The sequence below is a fragment of the Bison bison genome, unplaced genomic scaffold (genome assembly GCF_000754665.1).
Source record: "Bison bison bison isolate TAMUID 2011002044 unplaced genomic scaffold, Bison_UMD1.0 scf7180017864080, whole genome shotgun sequence".
NCBI classification, from domain to species: domain Eukaryota; kingdom Metazoa; phylum Chordata; class Mammalia; order Artiodactyla; family Bovidae; genus Bison; species Bison bison.
The window spans coordinates 1,990,148-1,998,611 of NW_011494652.1; the positions used below are offsets into that span (position 1 = coordinate 1,990,148).

Sequence of the window (8,464 nt, forward strand, 5' to 3'; positions counted from 1 at the left end):
CCCTGACTTGTCAGTACCCCCCACTTCTGGGTGACCTGTGGAGATGTGAGGGTGGGCAGGCCTGGCACTCACCGTATGATAGAAGCTTCGGTCGCTTTTCATCTGTAACGCCTGAGCCTGGCACCTGTTGGCTGCTCTGTCCCCAGCTCTCGGACACTCCTGCCTGCAGGAGGCGCGTGGTAATTGAGGGGTGGAGGAGGAAAGCTACCTGCCTGCTGTGTGGTGAGCAGTTGAAATACGGGAGCCATTAGGACCGTATGAGTCACAGCCGTGGTGCCGGGACGTTTACAGTTGTGGCTTCGTAAAAACACGGTGAGGATTACAGCAACTTTATCATAGTCGCCAGAACCCGGAAGTGAGCAGGACGTCCTTCAGTAAAACTGTGGTACACCCATTCAGTAGACCGTCATTTGGTGATAAAAAGAAATGAGCTGTCAAGCCACAAAAAGACATGGAGGAACCTTAAAAGCATCTGACTGAGGGAAAGATGCCAATTTGCAAAGGCTCCACGGTATGTAATTCCAGCTCTATGACATTCTGGAAAAGGCAAAACTCTGGAGACAGTCAGAGGATCAGGAGTTGGGGGAAAGGGGAGTGACTGTGCAGACCACAGAGAATTCCTGGGGCGCAGCCGCTGTCCTGTGGGGTGCTGGCACGGTGGGCACACCACAGTGTGCATTTGTCAAAACCCGCAGAACGCACAAGGGCTTCCCAGGCGGCGCTGGTGGGAGAGACCCTGCCTGCCAGTGCAGGAGATGCGGACACCAGAGCTCCATCCCTGGGTCAGGAAGAGCCCCTGGAGGAGGAAGTGACAGCCCACTCCAGTGTTCTTGCCTGGGAAATCCCGTGGGCAGAGGAGCCCAGCGGGCTGCAGTCCACGGGGCCGCAGAGCCGGACACGACTAAGTGCACACACGTACGTGGAATGTGCAACAGCAAGAGGGGGCCTTCGTGTAAACTGAGCTCGTAGTCAGTGATAATGTGTCGCGGTCGGTTCCCGATTGTAGCGGTGTCACACGTCAAACCCTATAGCAAGGATGGGGGGACTGGGTTGGGGGACCCTGGGAAGGTCCGTGGGATCGCTCCCTCATATCTGCTCAATGTTCCACAGTATAAACTCTTAATTAACAGGAAACGCGATCACGCACACCCTCCCAAGCTCTCACTTGCAGCAGAGTGGGATTCTTAGGGAACCTGTCATCTGAACAGGACAGAGGAGAGAAGAAGCTCTGGAACCGTCAGCAGCGTTCCAGGGGGGCGAGGACCAGACCGACAGTCCCCCTCGATCCCATCAGAGCTTAGGCCCTGGAAGGAAAGGGGGGCATCTGGAAGTGGCTGGTGAGTCGGGGAGGTGCATGTGATCACTGGTCAGGGACTTCGGGCAGGTGCAGACCTGGCATTTTCTTTTTTTCCTTTTTTTTTTCTTTTAAATATAAATTTATTTATTTTAATTGGAGGCTAATTAGTTTACAATATTGTATTGGTTTTGCCATACATCAACATGAATCCACCACAGGTATACACGTGCTCCCCATCCTGAACCCCCCTCCCACCTCCCTCCCCGTACCATCCCTCTGGGTCATCCCAGTGCACCAGCCCCAAGCATCCAGTATCATGCATCGAACCTGGACTGGTGATTCATTTCTTATATGATATTATACATGTTTCAGTGCCATTCTCCCAAATCATCCCACCCCACCCAGGAACCCAGGAGTCCCGGGCACACAAGCACAGGCGGCTTGCCTCCCAGACCGAGGTCATGGGGCTTCATCACCCCCATGGAGGACTTCGTGCCCCCAGCAGTCCCCATTCCCTCAGTGTCCCCAGGTTGTTGCAGGTTCTCCTTCACACTTTTTTTTTTTTTTTTTTTCAAATTAACCTCCCTACCACACAACGGCTTGCTGCCCTCTAGGCCTGCAGTCTCTTCCTCTGGGGCATGCAGCTGACACCACTGCCCAGGGGCACGTGTTCTGCCGTCGGGCTTGCCAGCATGCCCGAGCTCTCATCCTGTGGCTGGAGCTCCGGGTACAACCTCCAGACCCTCCATCCATCCGCCACGTGGATGCAGACGGACCCCAAGCCCAGAAGCCCCCTGTGGAGAGCAGCAGCACCTGGGCCCTGAATCTCTCCTTGGAGACGAGCTGCCACCTCGAGACGAGAAATGACTTCCCATGGGACTGAGCTCCTACTCATCCGAGAGTGCTGGTGTGAGCAGCGGGTGTGAGCTAGTGCAGGGACAGCACACAGGTCCCCCAGGTGCAGTAGAGCCAAAAGGGACCTTCATGCCGTCCGGCTTACCCACGTGCTCCCCAGCGAGGGCACGTGTCTGGCCAAGGGTCACAGGTGTGCGTGTTAGTCACTCAACCGTGTCCAACTCTTTTTCGACCCTGAGGACTGAACCCTGCCAGGCTCCTCTGTGCATGGTTAAAAGGGCAGGGTGCCCTGATTCACTGCCCTGAGCACCCATGTCATGCAGCCATGACCTCCGGCACCCCGGGGTCAGGAGAGGAGGTCGGGTGGGCCAGCAAGATGGAGAAAAAGAGCAGTTCTCCTCCTTCCCTGACGGAAGTTCTCTCTCCTGTGCGGGGACACGGGTTCAGGGCCTGCTCGGCGGCCTAAATCCCGCACAACGCTTACAGCACAGCCACAGAAGAACAAAGGCTTGTTGGGATTGTCACAGGCTGAACTGTCCCTGAATTCACATACTGAAGCCCCGACCCCTAGCACCTCAGACGTGACTGTCTTTAGAGATGGGCCTTTAAAGAGGTGATTAAGATAAAGTGAGGTCCCTCGAGTGGGTTCTAACCCCACAGGACTGGGGTCCTGATAAGAAGAGGAGGTCAGGACACAGACACACACAGGGACGACCCTGTGAGGACACGGGGAGGAAACGGCCGTCCACACGCCGAAAACAGAAAAGAAGTTGCTCTGCCAACACCATGATCTCAGATTCTGTCCTTCAGGGCTGGGAGAAATTACATTCCTGTCGTGTGAGCCTCCCAGACCGTGAGGTATGCTCCAGCAGCTGGAGGCGACTCACACAGAGATGGCTGGAACGGGGTCCAGGCAGAGGTCAGCTGGACCCCAGAGCATCCTGTCCTAACCGCAGGGGCGATGGAGACACAGCCCAGTCCACGGGGACCTGGCCGGCCCCTTGCTCGTCTTGCATTATGAGGGCGTCCGCTCTCAGGCCGCTCATCCAGCGGGAACCCCCAGAGACAGGCCCCGGGCTGCCCAGGGTGACTGGTGTTTGCCCGGAGGCAGCCGCCACCCTCCTGGGCCCAGGCGGGAAGTGACGAGTTGCCTTCCAGGAAGAGCGCCTGGAGACCAGGGCCTCCGAAGTGAGGCGTCCCATCTTCTCTGTGAGTCCATCGTTTGCTTTAGGGACTCATGTCTCAGTTGCTGCCTTTGAGTTGAAGCACTCGATAAATTCGTCACGATGTGGGACATACAGGAGCTACGCTGAGCTGGAAGTCTCCCTGGCTGGGTGCTGGCGCCCGGCCTCCGCCCACGTTCCGTCCAGGAGGCGGTGCTCACGCGCTCAGCTGGGAGCCCCACCGCTGGGTGGTGCCTGCCGTGGGCCCTGCAGCCCAAGGCAGTCTCTTGCCCTCGGCCCAGGCTGGGTGGTCCTGGTAGGTTTTCGTAAATCCCCTTCCTTCTGGGAAAAGCCAGCACAGACCCCCAGCTGAGGGGGCCAATGGGGGTGGGCACCAGCGGTGGGTGGGGCCGTGAGCTTCATCACAGCCCCCAGACACGAAGAGGTCCCGCAGCCTTAGGGCCCGTGGGCTGGCCACCCCCAGGCAGGTGAGGAGAGGATGGACTGCATCCTCGGGCAAACGCTGCGTTTTCCATCACTGACTCCCTCCTCCATCCTTACCGCGGTCCTTCCGCTTCAGACAGAGAATATTTTCCACCACTGTAGCTGCGGGTCTGTGTCAGTTGGTGGGCGAAGGCTTCTCTTAGGAAGCAAAATGCAAGTCCTGGGTTTGGGTTCAGTCTTGGTCATCCCTGGACCCCCATGAGCCAGCGGGGCAGGAACTGGGCAATGTCGTTGGCGTGCATGGGTGCGTGCTCAGCCGCTTCAGTCGTGTCCAACTCTTTTGCAGCCCTATGGACTGTAGCCCGCCAGGCTCCTCTGTCCACAGGATTCTCCAGGCAAGAATACTGCCCTGGGATGTCATGCCCTCCTCCAGGGGATCTTCCCAACCCAGGGATCGAACCCAGGTCTCCCACATAAAGAATCCGCAGGAGGATTCTTTACCGCTGAGCCACAGGGAAGCACAGTGTTGTTGGCACTGGTTCCAAATCAGGGACACATTTGGGGAGGGGCTCAGCAGGGACCTGGGAGTCCACGCCCTGCATCCTATGAATGTCTCCATCGAGGAGGGGAGTCCTGATCACTAGTGATGATGGACAGTCCACTGTCTCCCCCGCCGAGGCTGTGTGCAGTTCCCTGAGCCTGTGTCCGGGGTCCCAGTGTTGTTCAGTCTCTCAGTCGTGTCCAACTCTCTGTGACCCTGTGGACTGCAGCACGCCAGGCTTCCCTGTCCTTCACCATCTCCCGGAGTTCACTCAAACTCACGTCCATCGAGTGGGTGATGGCATCCAACCATCTCATCCTCTGTCGCCCCCTTCTCCTCCTGCCCTCAATCTTTCCCAGCATCATGGTCTTTTCCAATGCGTCGGCTCTTCACGTCAAGTGGCCAAAGTATTGGAGCCTCAGTTTCAGCATCAGTCCTTCCAGTGAATATTCAGGGTTGATTTGGGTTGATTGCCTTTAGGATTGACGGGTTTGATCTTCTTGCTATCCAAGGGATTCTCAAGAGTCTTCTCCAGCACCACAGTTCAAAAGCATCAATTATCCAGCGCTCAGCCTTCTTTATGATCCAACTCTCACAACCATACGTGACTACTGGAGAAACCATAGCTTTAACTAGACAGACGTTTGTCAGCAATTAATGTCTTTGCTTTTTAATGTGCTGTCCAGGGGTCCCGGTAGGCAGATTCTAAGAATGTGATGTACAGGCACCATCAGGAGGGGGCAGGCTTTGCTGTCCTGCCAGATTCGGCCGAGAGGTGGCCTGGGGCTTCTGGGTCTTTGAAGCCTGTACCTGCCAGGGAGCCTGGATTTCAAAATGTCCTGAGAATAATGCAGAAAACGCAGCTCTGTGTCCTGACCCGTTCGTTTTGCTGTTAATGATGCATGGAAATGGGCTGCCTTCCAAAGGCGCGATTTTCTAGGGAATTCCTGGAAGGTCAGCCGTACGAGACTCCCCTCTGTTCCTCGTCAATGAAGCAGCCCTGTGCAGAGGTTCTGCAGTCCGGGGGTCCCATGTGGGCTGCCCCACTTCCCCAAACAGTGACCCCGGGCAGAGTGTGTCCCAGCGAGGAGCCAGCCGCCCTCCTCCCAGGGGATAGCAGCCATGGACTTGATTTGCAATGTCAACAAGGGTCATCCTTGTGGCCTGGTGTCCAGCAGCTCAACGGGGCGGGAGGGTTCCAGGTCCTGAGTAAATGGGGCATCTTTCTGGGCCATCAAGTCCTCATTTTCAGGAGCACACATGAAGCGGGGCTCACGGTGTGGGAGAACCCCCTGAACAAGGTAGAAACAGCAAGTGAGGGCTCACTTCCCTGGAGTCATCAGGGAGGGAGAATTTTCCTTCACCTTCTAGGGGCCCCGGCTGGCTCTGAACATTAAATTGACAATGATTAAGATAAGAAAAGCCTACAGATTATAAGGAATCCTTACAAGGACGTGGGAGTCTTCCCGAGAGAATGAAGACCTGGAAAAGTGACCGGAGCAGGAAGGTTTTATTCCTTTTAGACAAGAAACGATGACTGTGGGAAGAACTGACAAGACGGGGACTTACTGGCCGTCCAGTGGCTAAGACTCCATGCTTCCAACACAGCGGGCGTGGATTGGATCTGTGGTTGGGGAACTCAGATCCCACATGCCAGTCGTGGCAAGAAAAAAAAAGGAATTGACAAGACACAGAGTTTGGGGTAGGCCATGGTGAAAGAGTAACTGGGAGAGCAGAGTTTAGCAAGGTTTGTTTGTGCAGATTTCTCAGCCAGAGGCTCTGGGGGAGGGTCCTTCCTGCCTCTTCGGGTTTCTGGGCTTCAGTGTCCTTGGGCTGTGGCTGTATCACACCAGGCTCTGCCTCTGTGGTCACATGACCTTCTTCCCTGTGTGAGTGTCCAAGGTCCTCTCTTATAAGGACGCCAGTCACTGGATTAGGGCCCACCCTGGCACCCTCATCCCAACCTGACTGCGTCTGCCAAGACCCTGTTTCCAGGGAAGTGCCTCTTCACACGGTTAGCGTGGGACACACCTCTTTAGAGGACACGCTTTTCACCCACAAGGACCCCTGACCCCAGAACCCAGGGCGTGGCATCGCAGGCCTTTCCTGAAGGCCACGCCCAGGGTGCTGCAGGGACGCGGCCCACCTGGATGCTGTGGAGCGCCCCCCTGCCTGCTGCCCACAGGAGGAGAAAGCATAAGAAGACGGGGCTCCCGGAGCGTCTGCCCAGGGCTGTCCCTACTGGTCGGAGGGGCTGACTCCCAGGGCCGGGCCTGAGTGGGCCGTAGCCCACTGTGTCATGTGAGGCCAGCAGGCACGTCCAGTTCCCCCAGCCCCCTGGTCTGAGTCCATAACAAGCTTGTCTTCCCTCTCCCGCCGTGGAGTTCAGATGTGGGCTCCCAGGGGCCAGATGAAAGCTTTTAATTCTCCGTTTTCATTTTGATTGTCCGTCTAAACCATTAGGAGGGGACCTCCCTGGTGGCCCAGTGGCTGAGACTCTGCTCCCAATGCAGGGGGCCGGGGTTCAATTTATGATCAGGGAACTGGATCCCACATGCCGTAACCAAGAGGTCGCATCCGCAACTTAAGAGCCCACGTGCTGGAGCAGAGGTTGAAGCTCCCACCTGCCGCAGCTCAGACCGGGTGCAGCCAAATAAATAAATACTGGAAAAAAGCGTTCAGAGCACAAAGCATCCCTCTAGCAGATCATTTGCACCAGGAAGACCCGAATAAGTGCTCTTTTTCAGGTCGGTTATTATGCCAGCTGGGATTTCCAGGACGTTTCTCTTTTCTGGGTGGGTCTGTTCCATCCTCAAGGCTGAGAGGTGGGAAAACTCAGGCATGCCCCTCGGCCCGGCCCCCAGTGGGATGGGGCAGGTGTAGAACCAGCTGAGGCAGGATTTGCCCAGAAGGTTCCACAGCTGGAGGGACTTCGGGCTGGCAGGAGAGGTGCCTGCTCTGCACTCCACTGGGCAGCCCAGGAAGGGGGCACCAGCTGCAGAGGAGGACAGACCCTGGGCAGACCCCGCTTGGTCCAGCAAGGGGTCTGCACAGCCCCGCCCTGGGGAGGGCTCGGACAGGGTCCTGAGAACCCCAAACGTGGAGTGATGGCATGCCCAGAGGGGCCCGTCCTGAAGGAGAGACTGCAGAAGCGGGCAGAGTCTGGGCAGATGGCAGCTGTGGAGATGCGTGCTAAGTCGCTTCACTCATGTCCAACTCTTTGCGACTCTATGGGTTGCAGCCCGCCAGGCTCCTCTTTCCACATGACCGTCCAGGCAGGAACAGTGGAATGGGTTGCCATGCCCTCCTCCAGGGAATCTTTCTGACCCAGGGATCAAACCTGTGTCTCCTGCTAAGGAGATGCCTCTGGGGGGCAAGGTGGGGGAGGCCACCCCAGAAGGCTTCAAGATAGGGTCTGGTCACCAGCTAGACCCTCCTCTGGCTAGGGGGAAGCTGGAGACTGGGGTCAGTCACCATCAGCCAGTGATTCAGTGTCCCCCCTACATACTGAACCTTCACAGAGCAGGGCTGGGGCAGGGCCCCGAGAGGGCGTGGAAGCTCACCCCCTGCCGTGCTTTGTCTTCCATCTGGCTGTTCCTGAGTCGTGTCCTTTATAATAAACAGGTAGTTTATTATAGTAAGTAAAGCACTTTCGTGGGTTCTATGAACCATTCTGGGCTTCCCTGGTGGCTCAGCAGTAAAGGATCCTCCTGTAATGCAGGAGATGTAGGAGACGCAGGTTTGATCCCTGGGTCAGGAAGATCCCCTGGAGGAGGGCATGGCAACCCATTCCAGTGTTCCTGCCTGGACAGTCACGTGGAAAGAGGAGCCTGGCGGGGTGCAACCCATACAGTCGCAAAGAGTCAGACATGAGTGAAGCGACTTAGCATGCATGCATGCCCATGAACCATTCTAGCGAGTTCAGTTCAGTTCAGTTCAGTTCAGTCCCTCAGTCGTGTCCGACTCTTTGCGACCCCATGAATCGCAGCATGCCAGGCCTCCCTGTCCATCACCAATTCCCATAGTTCACTCAGACTCACGTCCATCAAGTCGGTGATGCCATTCAGCCATCTCATCCTCTGTCGTCCCCTTCTCCTCCTGCCCCCAATCCCTCCCAGCATCAGAGTCTTTTCCAATGAGTCAACTCTTCTCATGAGGTGGCCA

General features: G+C 56.6%; 1 protein-coding gene across 1 annotated transcript in view; it reads left to right on the forward strand.

Annotated features, from left to right (window-relative positions):
- SHANK2 (SH3 and multiple ankyrin repeat domains 2) overlaps nucleotides 1–8,464 on the forward strand; it is a 563,331-nt gene that overhangs the window by 500,778 nt on the left and 54,089 nt on the right. The gene's annotated exons all lie outside the window — the stretch shown is intronic.